The sequence below is a fragment of the Rhynchophorus ferrugineus genome, unplaced genomic scaffold, assembly GCF_030347505.1.
Source record: "Rhynchophorus ferrugineus isolate W39M unplaced genomic scaffold, kcgeb_rfMv2 rfM6, whole genome shotgun sequence".
In the NCBI taxonomy this organism is placed as follows: Eukaryota; Metazoa; Arthropoda; class Insecta; order Coleoptera; family Curculionidae; genus Rhynchophorus; species Rhynchophorus ferrugineus.
In genome coordinates this window covers 12,733,399-12,756,294 of record NW_027472585.1, presented here as the reverse complement: position 1 = coordinate 12,756,294, position 22,896 = coordinate 12,733,399, and the positions used below count along the sequence as shown (strand labels likewise).

The following is a 22,896-nucleotide window of genomic DNA, read 5'->3' as shown; positions in this document are numbered from 1 at the left end:
ATATGTAAATGAAGCAAAACAACGGTTATTCCGTAGGTGTCAAGACCAAATAACTAAATAAAAGCAACAAAACACGTAAATTTATTAATGAACTTGACAATAAACACATAATTAGAATACGTATGGCATCACGTCATAATTAAACATAATATTTCGGATCGATGTGACACAAAAAAAACCTTTGAATTATATATCAAGGTTTTTTCCAAAAACTAACGGGTCGAGAAATGTCAATGGGGTGGAAGAGTTTCCTCGATTGCTCAACAACATCTTGAGAAAGTTAACGGTAAAAACAGATAGAGATGGTGAAGAGGTCGACGTTGACCTTATGTCCCGTAATATGCGTGGAACCATCAGCGTTAATTATTTTGTGCGTAAGGTTATGTTTGTTTTGTGGACACGGCTAATGTCAAGGAAATAGCTCTTGGTATCATAGCCATAAAATTTTAAGTAAATGACAATAAAACGGTACTTATCGCGGATTAATTATGTTTGCATAAGAAATACTTATATATTAATGTCATTATTTTTTATTCAAAACAAATTGTGGTTTGAAGGTTTTGAAGGAATGAAGGTTTTGCTAATATTAAACTAACCTTAAAGGTAGTTAATACCGTTATTAAGTAAGTCTGCTGATTTATGGGTTTTACAATTAACAGGATGATTGTTTTTGATTACGAATCTCAGGAAAATTTATACTCTTTCTACATAGTATGAAATATATATTATTTTCGTTTTAATGGAAGGTAAGTAAGACTGATGGACAGAAAGAAAATAAAATACAGATAACCCAAAGACTCCAACAAATGCATTATAACCTGGAATATATTGATCTTATTATGCTAGTGGTATTATTTTTATTTTATTTAATTAACGATCATTTATACATCATTAAACTTAAAATATCACTAGAAAATACAATGAACATTGAAATTTAATTGATTATTTTTAATGTTTTGGTTATATTTGTATTGAATTCATTGTTACCTTTGTTGTGTTTTAGAGTCCTAGAGTTTATCTGGTCACGACTTACAGCTTAATGTGCGCTTCGTTCATCCCGTCTTATCCAGATCTTGAATATATGGTAACAATTAATTTAGAAGTTAAACTTTTTATTATGTCTCATCAGCATCATGATCACTTGCTATTATCATAAATTAGTCAATATTTCCACATAATTTGTAATTGGAAGTTAGTTTTTATTGATTTGACAAAAAAAACTCAACTTTTTAATATTGAATATATTTAAAAGTAAATAATATTTTTATTGCAAAATCTTTGCTATTTTTTCTAATAGTAATATACATCCATTCTTTTGAAATTACGCAATACTCAAAATTGTGTCACATAATATTCCGGCATTATCAATATTAGACAAAACTAATAACAAAGGTATTATTAATATTATTTTATCACTAGGTTTTTGCATGTATTCTAATACATTTATTTTATACAATATTTTTAACAAAAAAATAAACCGTCTTCAAAAAATAAATAAAAAATTCACTGAAAATTAAAAACTCAGATTTTTAAGAAAAAAAAAACATTTTCAAATAAAATATGTACATAATAATCGTAAATATGTACATCTAAGTTTGATTATTTTTTAATTTTTAGTGTATTCCTTATTTATTTTTTGAAATCGTTTCAATTTTTCTGTTAAAAACATTTTGTTTCTCTCTTTTTAGTGTTATATATTTACTCAATCAATTACGCAGTTATTTTATTTAATATTATAATGGGTAGACTAAGTAAAGGCGCAGCCCGTATGAGGAAAAATAGAAATAAAGAAACAATGATCTCCTTTTTACCAATGAGGGTTTATCTGGAGTGGACCCAATGTTTAACGTGGGCTTCGAAATGCGGTCCTTGGCATTAAACTTACGGACTGGCAAGTGACCAACTTTAAAATCATCATAGAAAACATCCGGTCTTACCCATCGTGGTTACTGGGGTGATTGGGTTCATTTTCCTTGTCGGATTTTACACCCTTGTCTAGGACAATCACAAATATAAATTTACGACCATGCCCCGGCACGATTCGAACCTGCGACTATCGCAACAGTAGGTGGACCGTCCTGTCGCCTTTAACACTGCGCCAATCAAGCCGTCATTCATAATTATATGTATGTTATTTGTATTATCTCATTTTCTTGTATATATAATAATTACAGATTGATGAAATTAATCAGATTTCTAATCTATATTGTTACGTTATTAATTTTCTGAAAAAGTAGCAATATTAAAGATTTTGTAATAATTTCAGACCAAACCTTTCGTTCTAAATGATAATAAATATTTCACAGCATAGGTGTGACTGCCGCATCATCATCATACGCACCTATGTAAGCACGATGATTTCATAAAATAAAAAAAGACTAAAACAGTTAAAATTGTGAAATTGCCCGAGACACATATTTATTAGTGAAAAATCGAGACCGGTACCACCAGAGTTAACATAAAACTCGAACATTTTGTATAAAAATCGTATTTATGATGGTAGAATCTTGTTGAGAAACTAATTTATTAATTTTGAGAAAGTATGTTATGATTTCGACATTTAAAAAATTGAAACCATTTAATCGGTGATGATATTCCGTTAGGTTTGAAACGCCTTCTATATAAAAGGGATATGTATAAAAATTATCATCATAATATCAATTCTGTCATAATATGTCAACAGTTAAAGATAATATTGAGTACAAAAATATAAAGCAGAAATTTAAAATATTATTGCCGGCTTGGTGGCGCAGTGGTAAAGGAAACAGCATGGTTCTCCTACTGTTGCGATAGTCGCGGGTTCGAATCCTGCTGGGGCATGGTCCTAAATTTATGTTTATGATTGTTTAATATTTGTGAATGTCCTAGGCAAGAGTGTAAAACCCAACAATAAAAATGATCCCAGTCACGCCATTAACCAGGCTGTGTAAGACCAGGATGTCTTCTGGGATGACTTCTAAGTTGGTCACTCGCCAGTCGGTAGGCTCAGTGCTGAGGACCGTGATTTGGAGCCCACGTTAAATAGTAGGTCTAATCCAGATAAACCCATAGTTGGTAATAGGAGACTTTAAAATATGTAAAAAAATATTACTAATATTTTTTTTGGCACATACATTATTGTAAAAAAATATTGGTAAGGAATTGATAAGAAACATCGCTAGGATTTTTACATTTACTTATTTAATTTTATTTATTTTACTTAATTTTACTTATTATATTTTTACTTTGATTGCTCCTGATTTCTGAGTGTAATAATTTCAAGATATTTACAACGCTTATCTTTTTTAATATATTTTAAAGTCTCTTTTTACCAACTAGTGGTTTATTTGGACTGGGTCTACAGTTTAACGTGGGCTCCGAACCACGGTCCTCGGCATTAGGCCTACCGGCTAGCGAGTGACCCACTTCGAAATCATCACAGAAGACATCCAATTTTACCCAGCCTGGTTATTGGCGTGACTTAGATCATTTTTCTTGTCGGAATTTACACTATTGCGTAGGAAAATCACAAATATTAAACAATCAAAGATATAAATTTACGACCATGTCCCAGCAGGATTCGAACCCGCGACTATCGCAACAGTAGGTGGATCGTCCTGTCACCTTTACCACTGCGCCAACCAAACCGCTACTTATCTTTTTGATGATATACTATGCAAAACAAGATGCCTTAAATTCTTAAGTCTTTTCCCTGTTAAGTCCTTACCTTATGTCAAAAATTTAAATACTCTTTAGTATTAAATTTCCTGTTAGATTCAAAGAAAATTACTAAATAAATTCACTGAAAGTTGTTCATTCACGACAAACATGTGGCGATAGCGTAATTGCTATATTTTGTGCCGTCTTTATTTTATTCATGAGCACTTTAAACTATCAATGATGGTAATAAAAATGAAAATATCGCAAATAAAATCATATTCTATAATATATTAAATGTAGGTATATATGTTATAAATATACGGTACCCGGACGTGAAGAACATAAATATTGTCACGTCCCACAATATAACGTACACATTATATTCAATACACACCACTTGAATTATGACATAACACGTTATAAAACAACAATCAATTAATACTATTTTGTTATTGCTCGAAGGCATTCGATTATTAAATACTAGATACCGGAGTATTTCAACAGTACTGGTACTGTCATAGCATTGTTACAAAACATAAAAAATTATTAATTTAAAAACTGTCATATTCATTCAGTGTAATACATATATTTACACACTATACCTCAAATATTAATAAACGTTTTTCCAACTTTAATAATTTATTTTCTGGCATTGCTAAGATTATTTTAACCATTTCTTTGACAAATTAGGTGAAACGGACGCATATTTTATTAATTTTTAAGAAATTTTGTGTGTTTCTGAAAAGAATTTTTTTAAACACTTGGCGAGGTTGGTGAGTGAAATTTGAGTGCAGTTTTGAATAATTGCTGGTGATAATTAAATGTCTAAAGCAAGAGGAAATACAAATAATTAAACTTTTCTGGTGTATAGAGGTACAGATTACAAATTATATTATATAAATGTGTCTCTTTCATTATTTTTCTTTAATATTCTAATTAATTTGATTATTGTATTACTATAATATAATATAATATATACTTTATACTATTGCCATAATACCTGTTGCCATAATACAGTTTGTTAACAAAATTAACAGTAGGATTAAACAATGGCTTGTCAAATTGAATGAGATTAAGTATCTCCAAGGCAATTTAACAAATAATAGAAATCAGTACATCTTTGGAGATACCATAGGTTAATACAGCAAGATAACTGAGAACCACATTGGGCATTTTAGATACAAATTTAGAAAAATATATAAGGAAAAATAATACCTTGTTAAGGTACAATATAGCTTTTCTGTAGAAAAATGTCCTTAGGCGATTATAGATAGCATACGTAGTTCTACGGTTACTGAACAAAGTGTTATTAAAATAGGCCATTAAATAACTGAACAAAAGCCATAAACAGATACTTATTGATCATATACATAGAGTAATAGAGATGCAAATCAATAGGGGACTCTGGCGCAAAGTTTTGCTTTGCCCAACCTCCAGAGGGCGCAATAATGGGTCATTCAAGTAATTTTATTGGTCAATTTAAATGTCTATTATAGACATCTGTAAGAAAAATATTTTATTGTGAAGACATTTGATTGGCTCATTAGTAATGTTTGGCACGTGACAGCATTGACGTCATGTTTAATTGACCAATGAAATTTAAATCAAAAACTTTTTTTTTTCTGAAATAAATTTATTAAATAAAGTTCAATTAAACATAAATATAATATTTAAAAATAAATAAATAAAAATATAATCTGTAAAAATAAATAAATATAAATATAATCTATAACAATAAATATAAATATATAATGTAAATTATATAATATATAAAACCCTAAGCAAAAAACCTTCGTGCATTGCAAATCAAAATTATCTCTGCCGTCTTTTTTTTAAATTTGTTTAGTGTCATAAATTTAATACGATCAACCAGAGTTCTGTCTTTTTTTTCTTATATTGAAAGCAAACTTTGAGTCTTTCCCTCTTAATATTGTATTCAGCTGTTTTACTCAAAACCATATCGCACACCTTGTTATTATTTTTAATATTTTATCTGAAATATCATTATGGAATTTACAATTGAAGTGTTTTAAAATTACTTTTTTTTACATTTGACAAAAAATTGTTATATTATAGACGTGGCAAAATCGTTCAATAAAATAAGACATATCTCAAAGACCTACTGATAGTATAATAAAACAATTTTGTTTGAGTCTGGGGCACGAGATATTGTCTTGCCTCTATCTAATCAGTCTCAATTTGTAGGTTTACTGATTTATTCATAATTGTATGTCACACTTAATTTCTTTTTTCAAAGTTTTACTAAATACCCTGAGATGTACATTATGGTACAACGTAAAACTTTGTTTGCTCTCTTATTGTAACATCTGGACTGAACTTTGTTCTTATAGGAACATTTGGACTGAAGTAATAGGTCAAGTAATTAACGATAAGAATGAGCAGAAAGGGGGATACTGGCTGAAATAATACAAACTGTACCATTACCTTCTTGAGTTTCTTCAAATGTCGATGATACCTACAAATAAAGACAGTTTAGAAATTAATGGTAACAATTATTAACAGAAATGTGACTGACTTCTTCAATTTACCTTCTATATCATTTTGATTTTAATCCACTTTCATTTGTACATATTCTGGGCTCGTGGTATTATTTTCGTCATCACTTGTTCATAAGTACTTAGAGGAAAGTTTAAATGTATAACAAAAATGTCTATGACACACGCTGTAAGGATGATAAATCTGTTTCATGTCTAACCCAATCAGTTTAGGATTTTTAGTTAGGAGTTAATCCAGGTCCAACAACGCAGATCTGACAATCGTAGCTCAAACCAACAACTTTTGAGCTGGTGTAGAGTGTGTATTAATTTCAAATCAGAGAATAGTGTTAGGGTAGTGAAAGCTAGTTATTGAAAACCGAACTATTCTAATGGAAATTTGTTTTTATAGTGACTTAGGACTAAACAATATTCCTCGATGAATTATTATTTATTCTTACAATAAGAACTTATTAACAAGGCTTTACTAATATTACGAGATATTATCTCATTAAATAAATATTTACTGCAATGTCGCCCCATAAGGAGAAAAATGTAGAGACTTCTTAAATTCTATATTCTATAACTTATTCTAAAAACAATTCTTATATAGCTTATTCTAGAGATAATTAAATCTCACTCTGTGTGTCTATTAATCAGTTCGTATGGCAGTTTGCATATGAGCCTACGCACTTTACTGTCATCGCGCACATTTAACTGTTTGGCGAGTGTATTGGGATACACTAAGAGTCTTTCAGAGTACTTCGCTTCGTACTAACACTCCGAATAACACTCGTTATGGGTTCTATGGGGATATCGTTCTTAATCAGATTGTTTGACACGTAATAAGATTTTTTTATGAAATTTGTGAATTCAAACTAATAAAACAACAACTCAATTAAACAAGCACGTTGAAATTATTATAAATCTGAAATTTTCTTTTCGATTTATATTCTAACGATGAACTGTTCTATATTTATATATGTGTGTTTTTGTTAGACATGCGAGAATTGTTCAGACTACTGTTTAATGAAGGATTTAATCTGAAAATGGAGAACGATACGTAATTTGTTGGTCACTGTTTTCATTTGTTGTGAGATGAATCGTAAAATGGTGTAAACCAATTTGTTTTTAAGTGGTTAGCCGTATACATACAAATGCACACCGGGATTCTCCTATATAAATGGGTTGTAATAAAAAATGTAATACTAGGTTATATATAGCTAATTATTACGAATATGTTTCTAATTATTTTTTAACTTGATCTTGTAGAATGAGTAGGTAATGTAAGCTAATAGAGCTTTGAGAAAAGGATAAAAAAATAGTATAAAGCCAAAATATCTCGAAAATTACACAATATACGTCAATAGTTATCTAACAAATATTTAAGAATGCTTTGGATAGAAATTCGAAAAAGGATTTGAATATAGAGACGATCTTTGAGATCTGTTTCGTGGCGAATTTCTATACTATAACCTTCGGGAATATCTGATTGGTACATATTTTTACCTAGTTATTTTATTTCAAATACCATTTTTTGTGTGCAGTTCATAGAGAAGTGTATATTTAATATTATTTGCACATAATCAAGTTATAATCAATATTAATTGATTATATTGCATCCTCGGTCTAAAATATGTTGTATACCTGATTTGTAGAATCAAATAAAATAGACCAGAAGACTCCCTATATATCAATTACTTTGTACTGCTAATTGAAAGATAAATAAAAGTTCAATATAGTATAAAAAGTAGCACCTTTTATTATTATAACTACTTTTAGATGGTTAGAGAACGAAATTATTAGTAATAGCAAAATTAATACTTTTGTACGTCTTTCCGGTATTTGTCAAAATAATCTGTGTTTATAACTATAGTAAGTACGGCTTAAGTACATTCAGTTTTGCAACAGCTAGTAGTATGATGCCAAGGAGAAAAATTACTTTTAGTCTTTCTGCCAAGAGAAATTATTACTATATTATTTTTTATGTTCAACTCAAAAACTTCTAATTTTTATTTACATATTTATACTTATTTAAGTCAGCTTTATATGTCTACAAGTAACTGATGTTCATCAATCACCTATCCCCAAAAATTAAAAAAAAATCACGCAAATTACCTAAAATGTTTAAAGAATGAAAGGAAAAAATATATAGCATACTAATGTTAAATCGCTATCATTTCAAGGATATCGCATTGACAGATGTCTAATCTAAATATATGGAGTTTTATATCAGATAATTTTATCCTTTGTCGAACGGGAGAAACATTTGAACCATAAAATATTTTTACAAAAAAAATTGAACCGACTACAAGAAATAAATAAGGAACTCACTGAAATGTCAAAAATAATCAAACTTAGACTTTTAACACAAAAAGAAACTTTTTAAAATAAAATATGTACGTAGTAATGTTAGTAATAACTAAATAAAAATCAGTTCAAAGTCGGCACCGTGCCCCGTTATATTAAATTAGATTTGTTTTGTTCATTTTTAGTTTCGTGTTTATGATATAAATTTATATTATTATTTTTGTATTATTTGAGGGCTCGGCACCGACATAAAACTGATCTTTATTTAGTTTTTACAACGATTATTGCGTACACATTTTATTTTAAAACATTTTTTTGTGTTAAAAGTCTAAGTTGTTGATTATTTTTTACATTTTAGTGAGTTCCCTATTTATTTTTTGTCGGTTCAGTTTTTTTTTGTAAAAAAAAATACTTAATAAATTAAGCTTATTTTCGTTATTTTATTAAGTATTACAATTGATAGCTCAAGTATAAGTACAGCCCGAATGAGGAAAAATAGGAATAAAGAAACAATAATTGAAAATGAGGAATGTTTCAGGCACTGGAGCCCGCGTCTAGAGTTTAGGTGATTTAACAAATGTTTCAACCAACTAGAAAAAAGAAAGTTTCTGCTCTTATGTGAATTGAACCCGCGACATCTGCGTGTAAGCTTAACGTTCTAATTACTACACCATTGAATGAGTTGGCTACCATATTTCTACGACTGTTCATATGATATGGTAAGCAAACTGAATGGTAAAACACTTAACTACTTCTGATTTTTGGTCATCTCAGTTCAGCAATAACATTTTACACAAATATGTGATTATTTTAGATAAAAAATATGTGAAAACATTGTACGTATGAAATTAGAGGTTTTCCCTCGATTTCTCCCATTCCCCCCTTTTAGTCCTAACTTGGCTTCAATGGGATCATCTCGAAAGGACACTCTTTCGAATAAAAAAATAATTTTGAAAATCGGTTCATAATTGACGTAGAAATCGGCGAACATATGTTAAATAACTTTTAACTGCATTAAATACACAAGAAAGAAATTGCAGCGAAAGAAATAAACCAAAAAAGTAAATCCTATTGAAATCCTATCTAATAATCTCCAAGGTTTCAATCTCCAAGACCTGAGTTTTAAGTCATGAACACTGTACGATTTTCAAATGACAACGTGTATTTCCTTCTAATTACTTAGTTGTTTTGCTTTTCTATTTTCGCGTACAACAAGCGTATCCCAATTTGATCTTGAAATTATTCAGCTCATTTGAACTTATACATTTAGCAGTTTTTTTCTCCATGTAATTAAATTCATGTATTATTCATTTAAACTTTCACTAATGTATTTGCGATCGTTTTTTCTTCTTTTGTTTTCGATTTTAAGCTTAGTCATTGGTTCTTTTTGTAGAAACACATGGAAAATGTAAATAAATGGTCTTTCGAATTACATTGAAAGGTCGTATGTATTATTTTAAATAATATTTTAGATACTTTTTATAACTTAACATAGGTTAACATAGGTTTCCAATCATTTTGGCATTAAATCTATCAACTAGCATGTTGTCAACAACAACAACTATGACGGATACCTTGAACTTGATTTAAAACAAAACTACGTGGTACTAGAAGGATCACTACGTTGTCTTGGCCAGTTATGAGTTATATTTTATACTACAATTGATATTTTACTAAGTGATCTTCGTTCATTATAATGTATTTACTGTAGTATGTTATTATTATGCCATATTATGAGAAACAATAAAACGCAAAACTTATAGTGAAATGTCAATTTAATTTTAATTATTCAAATATTTCTCCAACATTTTTTTAAAATATATTTTAAAGTCTCCTTTTACCAACTATGGGTTTATCTGGACTGGGCCTACAGTTTAACGTGGGCTCCGAACCACGGTCCTCAGTATTAAGCCTACCGACTACTGCTGAGTGACCAACTTTAAAAATCATCCCAGAAGACATCCGGTCTTACCCAGCCTGCTTACTAGCGTGGCAGGGATTATTTTCCTTGTCGGATTTTACACCCTAGGATAATCACATATTTTAAACAATCACAAACATAAATTTAGGACCATGCCCCAGCAGGATTCGAGCACACGGCTATCGCAACAGTAATGTTATATTGATCAAGTTAGTGAGTTTTATAATTCCCTTTTTTGGTAGTTCTAGCAGTAATTATCCTGTTATTAAATCGTAGCCTGGTGATTTATTGTGGTTAATGTCAGTTTTAATAATTTTGGTTAGCTCTTTCGGCGTGACTAATGCAATCATCGAATTTACAGCTTCTATGTCCGGCCCATTACTTTCAATAGTCATTTTTGGTTTTGTTTTTAGTTTCCAGTATTTCCCTTTCCAGTGTTTGGGTTATGTTGTTTAAACTATTTTTATTATCAGGTGTTCTATTTTGTTGTAATTTTTTTCGTAATTTTCGTTTTTCAGCTACCGTTTCCTTCACTCATTTTAGATAATTAATTCCTTTTATTGTGCTGTAATTTCTGGAGTATTACTCCAAGCAGCTTGTTGAATATCTACTACGAATTTTTCTGCTTCAAAATTTAATTGTTCAGTTCTCTTGAGAGATCCTTAGTTGAATTCGTTTGTTCAGTTCTTCAGCAAATCCTTCCCAGTCTATTCTCTTGTTTGTTAACGTTGGGTTTCTTTCTTTTCTTATTATATTTTCGTTCAACGTCAGAATCAATGGCGTATGTTTTGAACTTAGCTGGTGATATGATCCTTCTAAAGCATTCAAATTAGAGTGATAAGGTTATATAGACTAACGCCTATTAACAATGACCTATTCCAAGTGAAAATAAATTATCACCACAGTCGTTGTTTTCGCTGCTGCTCTAAAAAAACAATACCTGGTCATTAATAAGTTCTTAAAGACATCGATCCGCGTAAATGTCACGGGGTCAGCCTAATTATTAGGACATTGAAATCAGCGTTTTTACGCTGCTGTAGGTCATGTGGGTGATTACTCGTGTTCAGCGAACAAAAACAAATGGACAGGCCGTAGAACAGAACCGGCTGCTAATTTAAACGATACCACCAAATCATACGATTGCGCGCGTGTATGTGTCGTATTGTAGCATTTATCTTACATCATGTAACCCACATTTTTATCTTGTCTTATCAGGTCAATAAAATAACCACTATTAATTAGAGAAATAGATTGTGTTGTCGATGGAATATGGGTAGTGGATATTTTAATAGTCCGATAAGTCTTACCTGAGTATAAATTATGGTGATTCAATGTCTTGAAAGAAAATTGACCTACATTGACCTATTTATGAAGTTATATTGGTTTTAATATATGCTTAGATAGGCGTCGTTTAGCAGTGACATTTGCATGAATTAGTATGTCATTTAGTCCTATTTTAATTGCCAAAACAAATTTTATAGGGTTGGGCATATGTTGGTTTCTTGATAAATTTATCGAAACTACACCTGAAAATATTGACAGATATGTTTAACATTCCAATTGTAGCGACCTTGGGGCATGTCGAATTTTACATCATGCAATAACTCTCTACAAAATACCCAGAAATATAATCCCATAGGTTGAACACGGTGCCAGCAGCGCCAACTAGTACACGATAACGAATATCTGGGGACGTTTATCTGGAGGATTATTGAAGGGTACTTTCATTCGTTCAGTGTCTGACTATCGTTCAGTTCAGACGTTCCACCATCGATGGCCCAAGCCCCCTCTTCAGGTAACACCGCTGCTATCCCTTTTATCGTTTTGTAATTTCACCTTTTTTGTATAACTTCCAATAAATAACAGTCACACCATGTAAACCACCACTGTTTCATTTCATCCTGCCTCCATTGATCGAGCCATATATAACAACTCTAAACAATCAATTTAAGCCAAGAATTTATAGTATTAATAATCGTTAAGAAATACTATTGGCAAAATGTGGATCTAAGGAGAAACGCACAATACATACTTTTGTAGGCATTAATTGAATTTCTAACGTCAGTGTTATTTCGAGAAGCAGTGACTGATCACTAACTGGTCACCATGGACTCTCATGTGCTCTCTTGGCAATAACATAAAAAGTAGATTCCTCTTCAAGAATTATTCAATAATTTTAAAACATATTTAAAACAAAATATTTGGATAAAATGGTATTATCTTCATGGCTGGGCAGAACCTCTAAAGAATATACGGACTACCTGTTTCCTACAGTCAAGCATGGGGACGGTTTCATTATAGTACGGACAGTAATATCGTGATATTCAGTTGGTGCTCCCTCACATCATTGTTCATTGTTACTAAGACTGGACATGTCGACATCCTCAATTAAAACATTTTTGCTATGACTAACTGTGATAACATATATAAACAAAATGTTTAGTCTTGGTTTGAGGAGCATGAAAAAAGCATCAAAAATCTTCCCTCATCAGTTTCAAAAATCATCAGACTTCAGCATAATTGAACAGTTATGAACAATTTTAGAGCAAAGAGTGAGGGCTAGATTTCTACCTCCAATATCGCTGAAGAAATAGACGGTTATTTTAGTACAATAATTGGATAACATCCCATTTAAAACTAATTAAACGCTATTCTACGAAGAAATTCAGTTATTTTAAGAGTAATTAGGTACTGTTGCGATAGTCGTGGATTCGAATCCTGCTGAGGCATGGATGTTTTTTATGTTTGTGATTGTAAATGTCTTTTTAGGTAACATAATCACGCCAGTAACCAGGGTAAGACGGGATGTCTTGTTGGTCACAGTCCGTTGGCTTAATGCTGAGGACGGTGGTTCGAAGACCACGTTAAACATGTCCTCTATTCCTTGCTCTTCCATTTCAGGCACAAGAAAATTTCGAATCGTCTCTTGGTACCGTTCAACAGCAACAGTAACTGCAACATTGACATCGCCAATGAGAAGAAAATGGGCTTCATTCCTCATTATCAATTTAGACGAAAAATATTCAATTTCACCTGACAGCCTTAGAATTGCCTTATTGTACTGAACTCGTTGATCAGGATCTTTCGGTAGCAATTCTTGGACTAATTGAATTTTGTACGGGAACATTTTCAAGTAAGTTTTCAAAATGGGCCTTAAACTGCGTGCAGAAATGTGTAACTGGGAACTACACTTCCGAATTAATGTTTCTGTAGACTGTGCAACACTACTGCGCGCCAAAAACACATTTTCAGCGTTGTCTGCTGTCGTACCGTACTGTCGAAAATTCGCATGTAAACGATAAATTGTAGTTTTGTGAGGCAATGGACGATTATGACATTTTTGACGCAATTTCCTCTGAGTGGTAATAATGGAACGATTATTTTCAATAAATATCGGCACTATTTCTGTTCGTTCTTGTGGCGTATGTTTATCCATAATAAAATTTGGTCTTCTACACAACAGACACACAAAATGGTAGTGGGACTTTTGCCACATTTTTATAAAAAAGTAAATGTTGGCTCAACATTTTATTAATCAATAAATATTAGGTATGTGTCAGGTGTTATTTCTTTTATCCTATATAGGTTCAAAAATGTTATTATAATTACTCATGTACATTGTCATAACATTAATATTTAAAATTTGAAAGAATAAACTTTCTTATGACCCTGTTTTATGCTCACCCTGTACATTTGAAAAATATTTTTCATCATATAAATCATAATTATAACCACATTAAGTTGAAGAAATTACACAAAAACTGATAAAAACCTGATGGTTAAAAATAATTTATAGTAGTCGGTATAATAAATGATAACTGCATTTTATTAGTAAACTAGGTACAAACTAAAATTGCTTTCCGTTTATTAATAATAACTAAATACCTACTCAGTATAATTATTTTCTGCAGATAAATAGAATAAAGTATACGCTGCATTTTACTAGAATAAATAATATCGGAAAAAAATTAAAAAACTACATCGTAATTTTCACCTCATTGTCGTTCGCTACTAAAAAATAATTTAACAATACAAGGAATACAATATTTGAAATTAGAAATAACTGCTGGTTTTTGTGTGTTGTTGCATAACAGTAATTAATTTATTATAACGTTTTTTATGGGCTCAAGGTTGTTCCTATTTGATGGTAACATTGTGATCGTGATCTTTATGGTTGTATTGGAACTACTATGTAACAATCACGTATGAACAAATATCAAGATCAGTAATTATCGAGCTGGAGAATGTCAGCGTTCGATGTTATACATTGCAATGCATCAGTTCTTCTTTTTCCGTTTATAATTGTTGCTCTTCTGGTTATTTCGTTTGCAATAATTCGTATATTTTTATCCGGTTCATTTCACTAGTGTTAACCTGAGGGGCTTTTTTTTCATCTCTCCAAATCTTAACCCCACAAGAATGTACCTTTAAGAGGATTTTTGAAAACTTAAATTATTTGTGGAGATACAGTTGTTTTAGTCAAAAAACTTAACTTTTTGTTTTAGTCTAAAAACGAATTGTAGACGTACTTTTATCGAAACAACATTTTTTCGATGCTTTTGACATAATATCTCAAGTTCCTCGAAAACGAATTATTTGAAATACGTTCAAGCGTTCTTTATAGATTCTCCTATGGTCTAACACATGAACTGAAAAGTCCCGGGTGTAACAAAGAAAATGCGATTTTTTTCGTTTTAAAATTGACTTTATTCATCATCGTAAACTCAATCACGCGTGACACAATCATTCCAGCGCAGCTTTAACATTTCAAGACCACTTGAAAACGATACAAGACCACAAGAACGATTTATCTTTCGCCTAAAATAGGTGAAGTGTGTTTTCTTAAATTTTTTTAGGTCTCCGAACAGCCAGTAGTTACAGAGACAATACGATAGACGTGGGAACAATTTGAAGTCCAATTTATCCAGTTTTGCAATTATTTTAATAGACGTTTTTGTGTTTTCTGGTGCTACCATCAATTTGTACGTCCACTGGGTCATCGGTGTCTGTACGACCACGTTTGAAGTCAGCAAACCAACATTTTATTGATGTTTCTAATGGAGCGGGACTTTGAAATACTTTTCAAGCCATTGCTTCGTTTGAATGGTATTTTGCCCATAAAGAAGCAGTCTAAAATGAAAACAGGAAATTGTTTTTGATCCATTGTTTTGAAAATAACAAAAGTAGGGTCTTTTTAAATTTATCTTTTTAATTTCTTGTGTAAAATATTGTTTGCTTTTGCTTATTTCACCTCAAAATATACTTAAAAAATTGGATTGGATACTTCTGGATCAGAATATACTCTTAACAAAATCATGATAGCTGACTTTCGATATACTCAGTGAGTTCTCACCAATATGCACGTTTTTAGGGATTGCTTTGAAAGTTTGAGGTCTAGCGCTATTCAAAAATCATATTGGTAAATGAACAGCTTGGTCATCTTCGACGGATGAATAAAATAATATTTTAAACATGGCCAAACACTACACAGAATCATCAACACGTTTTTGTTTTTGGGTAACAGAGCTTTCTCATAGTCAAATGCTCATGCAATAGAAACCTAATACGCTTCTTTTGATATTTTTACGATGTAATGGTATTTTGCCCATAAAATATAAAGCAGCGTAAAACGAAAACAGGAAATTGTTTGTGATCCATGATTTTGAAAAAGACAAAAGTAGTGTCACTTTTGGCATGATAACTCAAAAAGTTATGAGTAGAATATCATAACATTTTAACAGATTTCTCTTCAAGGTTAGTACTAAACGAAAAACTAGTGAATGCAACAAAAATAGCGCCATGTAATTGTTAGGCCCGCGAATTTTCGATACCCAAGAAGTTGACTAACCTTACGAGTTGCGACTTTATTTAAACATATTATTTAGTAAACAACTCGTGATTATATTATAGTTATTGATAAAAAAATCTATTTGACTCTAAAGAATATTATTAGTTAGAGATATTGTCAGAAGTTGTTCGTATGATCCTGACCTTGCATCATCAGTATGACTCGATATTTACTATCGATTTAATTGAAAAATATTAAAAAACCGGTCGTTTAGATCTCCGTTTCGGCTTTATATAAATCGGCTACCGATAGAATATCGATAAAAAAATTAAACACTTCGTCAAAATTTTACATCATGCTACCATGGAGTCCGCCCATAATGAAAAAAGGCCAGCGTTCCTATTACTTTTCTCGAAACTGATTTATTAGCATTAAAATCTGAATTCGGTTCATTTTGACTTCTTATAGTCCAAGGTGAACAATAATATGCGTTTTTTTTTCTACCATTTCAAAAAAAGATTACATTAGATACGAGCTATCGAATAGGTTGGATACAAGGTTAAAAAAATGTAACATATTTTTGCTGAATTTTAATTACCTTATTCTAATTTCCTATATATTAAACGTTTTAAAAAAATAATCCGCGTTTTTTAAACTTAAATATATTATTCTTCTTCAACATAACCACTTGAATGCCTTGGAAATGTGTTTTAATTCATTGGGCGTAATAACAATCCACAATAATAAATAATGTCAATTGTTAGAGGCAAAGAAAAGGTGCATCTCAATTTTGACTTCTTATTCAGATTGATTCAGACTATCAATCAATAAAAGTTTAAAATTAAATTTTGTTTGAATTGTTTCCATTTGAATATTTATATATTTATTTTATTATATTTACTAAAAATTAGTGAAACGGAAGAAGAATTTCTAAAAAAATATCTATATGGATCAATTTATTTATTTATTTGTTTATTGTAGACCCATCAGTCCCCGGGACTATGTAGGGTCTATTTACAGATATATAATATACAACCTATTTAAAGTATCAGTTATCAATTAAAGTATATAATGTTATTACAAGTATGTTGCAAGATGACAAGTAACATATGTATAAGCATAAAGATGCATGAATATATGAATGCTACAGTATAAAGGTCGTAAATCTCATGAGAGTGATAAGGATAAAAGATACAAAATATTCAAATAAACATATATGATATTACATAGATGCAAACTATTATATTTCTTGTAGTAGTCCTGTTACAGTTAAAAAATTAATCAGTTTTTCCAGGTTCTCCAGCCTAAGATACTGCTCATAGTCTCTCCCAGGTTGACCAACCGTCTTTGCGAATTATATTTTCGGCATTCGATTAGTATGTGTTTGGTTGGCCGTGAGGAACCACATTCGACGCATAGCGGTGGAGTTGTTCGCTTAATGAGAATTTAATGCATCAGTTTACAGTAACCAATTCTGACACGAGAGAATAAGCTTAAGTCGCGCCTGCTGATGTTGGTGGTGTTAAGACCTTAGTAATAATCTTTTTTTACCTCCCAAAACTTGTTGTTATATGTTAGATCACATATGAGTTGGTCTAGATGTATAAATATTCTAGTAGAGTGGTGCTTCATATATCTACTCCAGAAGAGGAAATTTAAGTGATTCCTCCATTTTCTTGGTTTAGTGATCTGTTCTTTCATTTTCAATGATCCTAGAGAGAGAATGGAGCCACATAAAGATTGGAGGCACTTTAAGGAGCTCATTGAATCGGAGGCGATAACTAATCGTATTTCTTGCACGTCATGTACTGAGGTCAGGTACATGGTCCTATATCACCGACGTAAATACTGCCCCCACATATTCATTGCTCTTGAAACCGTCCGAGGATATGAAAAGGTTTTCAGGATATTTCCCAGTTTTATTTTGATTAAATTGGCTAGAGTCAGAATTATCGTTTTATCCTCATGGAAAGATCAACAATCACCTGCGACAGTCGTCATGGAGGCAATCTATCCTCGGATGTGTATATCGGTGGAAAAGCCAGCGATAAGCAACTACAAACTGTATAGAATTTATAACAGGAGCCCTTGTGTTGCTCACTAAAGGGGTTTAGTTTATTGCTGGATGGAAAATAGTTCCGTAATTTCAACTGATTGCAGAAAGATTAATGTTGGTTGAAGGCTAGTTCGGAACAACGGACAGGATTAGCAAATTTTCTTTAATTTTAAAATAGTACACCATTATAATGGCTATTCATACTTGTCTCATCATGTCGTGATATATTTGGTCTGATATATTATAGTATAAAGTCCATAAGAGCTATATTTAATTGTCATTTATCAAAATTGAAAACAAAGACAATTATAGAATTAAACAATTATAGTGTTTCTCTAGAAAACTTGAGACAATTATAGAATTATTCTTGTTATAAAATATAATGAATACTATTTAAAAACATATTTAGCCGGCTTGGTTGGCGCAGTGGTAAAGGCGACCGGATGGTCCACCTACTGTCGCGATAGTCGCGGATTCGAATCCTGCTGGGGTATGGTCGTAAATGTATGTTTGTGATTGTCCCAGACAAGGATGCAAATTCCGTCAAGGAGAATGATCCCATTTGCGCCAGTAACCAGGCTGGCTAAGACCGGATGTTTTCTGGGATTATTTCTAAGTTGCTCACTTGACAGTCGGTAGGCATAACACCGAGGACCGTGGTTCCACTTTAAATTGTAGGTCCAGTGCAGATAAATCCATAGTTGGTAAAAGGAGACTAGAAAAAATATATATAGAAAAACAAATTTAACTAAAATTTCGCAACACTCTCGTGTATTTACATTTAAATAAAAGGCTGTATGTAAAATACAGCAAGTTACGAAGAAATTTGGGAATCCATTTTAATTATTTTTATAAACAAATATCGTTATTTTGCAAGAATCAATCAACTCAATAACAATAAGTTTTATACTGTTTGCTTATTGTCAGAACGGAGGAGGATCAATGTTTATATTGCGAAACATCAAATAAATGCTCGGGGTCATACGCATCTTCAACCATCAGAATTAAATACTGTTCTAATAATACTTCGTGTAAACAACCTTGATATTTGTGATGGGCGATGGGAATATCAACGTTTGGTACAGTTATTCACTCAATATGGAAAAAGTTCAAGATTAATTAGCATTTTTGGGAAAAAAATACCGTTTGTTTCCGATATCAACAATAAACTCATTAATAATATTACTGTTTTATTTATGTAAATTATTTATAAGTGATTTATAAGTGATTCTTATAAATAATAATATAAATAATTTACATAAATAAAACAGTAATATTATTAATGAGTTCGAATCAATGTAAAACGTACAAAAATTGTAACGATTTAACAAACTATCATTTATTAAATCATAAGTATGAAAATGTATTACGTTAGACAAAAAGCACAAAGGAATTGCACTTATTAGTTAGTTGGTATCTTCCAGCTTGAACTCCACTTGATCTAAAATCAAAGAGACTGATTAACCATTATGTTTTTTATATCTTTCTATTTTTATACTGAAAAGTTGATTGAAGGATCTGATTATACTAATTCATAGACGATAATATATAGCTGATAATTAAATAAATAATATAATTACTTTGTCATGGTTATTAAACAATTAATAACGACAATTTGTTGTGATATTTAAAGGACGAATCACTTTAGATATTTAGGTGTCTCAACAGGGTAGAGCCCAAAAGAAAAATAAATAATTGTAGTTTTATTTTTATACTGATCCCAGCTATTTTACTATATATTACAAATATATAAATATATTAATATTTATATAGTGACTTATTTCTAACAAAATGTTGTTGAAATTTTAATAAATCCCTTAGGTCTCTTAAATAATAAATATACATTTTGATCTTGTCCACTGGTAACTAGATTAATCGTAATTCTGCGATCTAAAAAAAAACAAAAACGAGGCAAACTTTATCTAAGAGCTTCTATAAAACCTTAACATATGTTTATATTATTAAAAAAGCAAACTTTAAAAAACATAATTGTTATATTTAAATGCATTTTGTATGAACAAAAGAAAATAATATCGTTGAGAACTTTGTAATTATAAACAATATCATTTTCAAGAATTTTTTTGGTATGTTTTAAGTTTCTCCATAGTGGAACAAACTCAATAAGTAAAAAATCATTTATCTTTAATATTATAGTATATGTAATCGTAATAGAAGGTAATATCATTAGTAATATACACATGTTTGGTGTAATTGTGTATATTTGTGATAGGTAAAAATATTTTGCAACACCCAGGTATTATATGTGTGGAGGGCACTTATGTAATAAAAAAATGAATTTTACCACAATATTAATTAGGTATGGTAGAAATATTAGTTTTCTAATTAAATTTTTTTGACGTATAAAATTGGTCAGCAATTTCAGGTAAGCTAATTAAAAGTAATGGGTAAGTAGTTTTAGATCTTTTTTAAACCTGTAACATTTCTTTTAAATTTTAATGTTTCTAACCTAAGTTATTGTTTCTTTTCAACTTAATTGAACAAGGGTTCGAAATTAAGTAGTTTATATAAATATACAAAATACTTTAATACCTGTAAATATTATGGGACAAGTAGTATATATTTTTGGTCATTATATAGATTTTGGTGAATTATTAACAAATCATTACAGATATATTTATATTGGAAATAGGAATGGTTTTATTCTTGGTGCATAATAACTATTTTTCTCTGAGTCCGAGGGTGACTGCCATGGAGAAATGAACCATAACATGTGTTTGCAGTGGTTTGAAAAACAGCTCTTAATGGACTTGGATTGCTCATCAGATATTATTGTGGACATTGCACCATACCATATAAAATATATGATAAAAAATACATAATAAACCAGATTTAAGATATCTGAATGTGGGATTATGATTCAGTGCTAAAAATTACCAAGAGGGTGATGAGAATTTAAGCAACTAAAGATGAGTATACAAAATAACTATAAAAACCGTATTGCAGAGTGCGAAAGATACGAAAAGAGAAATACAGTTATATTAAAATGATTTGACAAGAAAACACAGCAATGAAGGAAACAAGAATTAAACGTAAAAACTGACTATGTTCTCAAATGGCAGTAAAATACATTACTTCGATATAAAATTGTTAATTAGGTGGATTAGCAGATATCACTACATAAAAAACCCGCCTAGAACTCTACCTCATAGGTGGTGTGGAAAAGAGTTCAATGTACATATATAATAAAACACAACCTTAACCTACACACTATTATATCTGTATAATTAATAGTAATTTTAAGTCCTTCGATAATATATGCATTAGATGTATTATACATTTAAAATCAATTGTATTTAATAACTTTATTTGTGTACAATTATTTTATTTAGATTAGAATTTTGTTGTATGTCAAAGCCAAAATGAACTAAAACTCAGAGTTGATGCGGTAACATTACGACGTTTTGATTCAGATGACGTGAGTTCACCGTTTTATTGAACGGACTATATATAGAAAAGAACATGTACTATAATTAATTAATGTTCAAACATTAACAATGTAGTTTAACAGCTCGAAAATGTTCTTTCCTAACTCGAAACACCTGTTGTGTTAATGCCGAAACTGAGGCGGATTAATTTATCAAAAGTTCAATCGCGAACTGGAGGCCGCCGTTAAATTCGGTCGGTCTCGTTCGATTTTATTGTCTATTATCGTAAAATTAATGATACGATTTCGAAAAAAACGGGCCGTCGCCGTTTCACTTACCTCGGAGACGGAAGAAAAACCCAAACTGTTCTGTTTTCGAACGTTTTACCATCGTCGTCCGTTCGAGCCATTGCTGACCGGATAATTAATGATACGAGCGAAAAAATCATTAATAATTTTTTTCTTACTAATGCATATTAAGTCAGAATGATTATTCTTGTGCGGTTGGTTAGTATGTCTCTAATAGTCCTTATTTTTATGCTCTTTAACGGTACTTTCTAGTTGATTTGACTAACTTCCTACGCTTTTTCGAAAATATTTTTAATGATTGACAATTCTTCGAAAACCTTTAATATCTTTTTTTTAGTTATCGCTACAAATATATTCCGAATATTACGAAAATTTATACTATAAAAATTAACAACCTTCTCACGATCTGGTATCTAAACATCGAAATTTGACAGTCAATGAAAATTTTGCCTTATGAATTTTTCTTCACTAGTTAGACGTTTCAAAATGGAAAAGCGAGACTTTTCTATCTTAATATCACGTTGAGATAGATTTGAAGAGATAACATGGCGATTTATTAGGCGTTTATGTGTATTCTGACTATTTGTCATCTGATCATCGACCTGTTTTCCCAGTTCTTCAAATTTCGAAATGGTCTGTTAGATGATTCGTACTAATAGATTAGCTGCTAAATTGTTTGAAATAATTTAACCTAGGTCTTCGTCCAATAAGTTTCGAATTTCATTATGGTTGAAATGTTTTGTTCCTCCAGTGACTTGGGGTCCTGGACATTAAAGGCGCCCCATAAAAACAAATCAACATTTTCGGTATAGCGTTCGATGTGTTTCGTAAACAGATTTGTTCAAATCAAAGAACAGAAATAATGAAAATCGCAAATGCAATTTTGAGAGTTTCATTATTAGCGTTTGTATACATTGGGTAGCTTAATAATACTAAAAGGAAGGGGAAATAATTTTATATCAAAAATTACGCTTAATCACATTTAATATACAA

The 22,896-nt window shown here is 30.8% G+C and overlaps 1 protein-coding gene across 2 annotated transcripts in view; it reads right to left on the bottom strand.

Annotated features, from left to right (window-relative positions):
- Window positions 1-22,896, bottom strand: part of LOC143198310 (uncharacterized) — a 170,488-nt gene that overhangs the window by 116,667 nt on the left and 30,925 nt on the right. Inside the window, exon 1 of one of the 2 annotated variants that reach the window (XM_076407447.1) lies at window positions 3,707-3,736. The exons of the other annotated variant lie outside the window; for it this stretch is intronic. The gene's annotated coding sequence lies outside the window, so the exon portion shown is untranslated. Of the gene's footprint in view, window positions 1-3,706; window positions 3,737-22,896 lie in introns of those variants that run through there. 2 annotated transcript variants of the gene reach the window in all.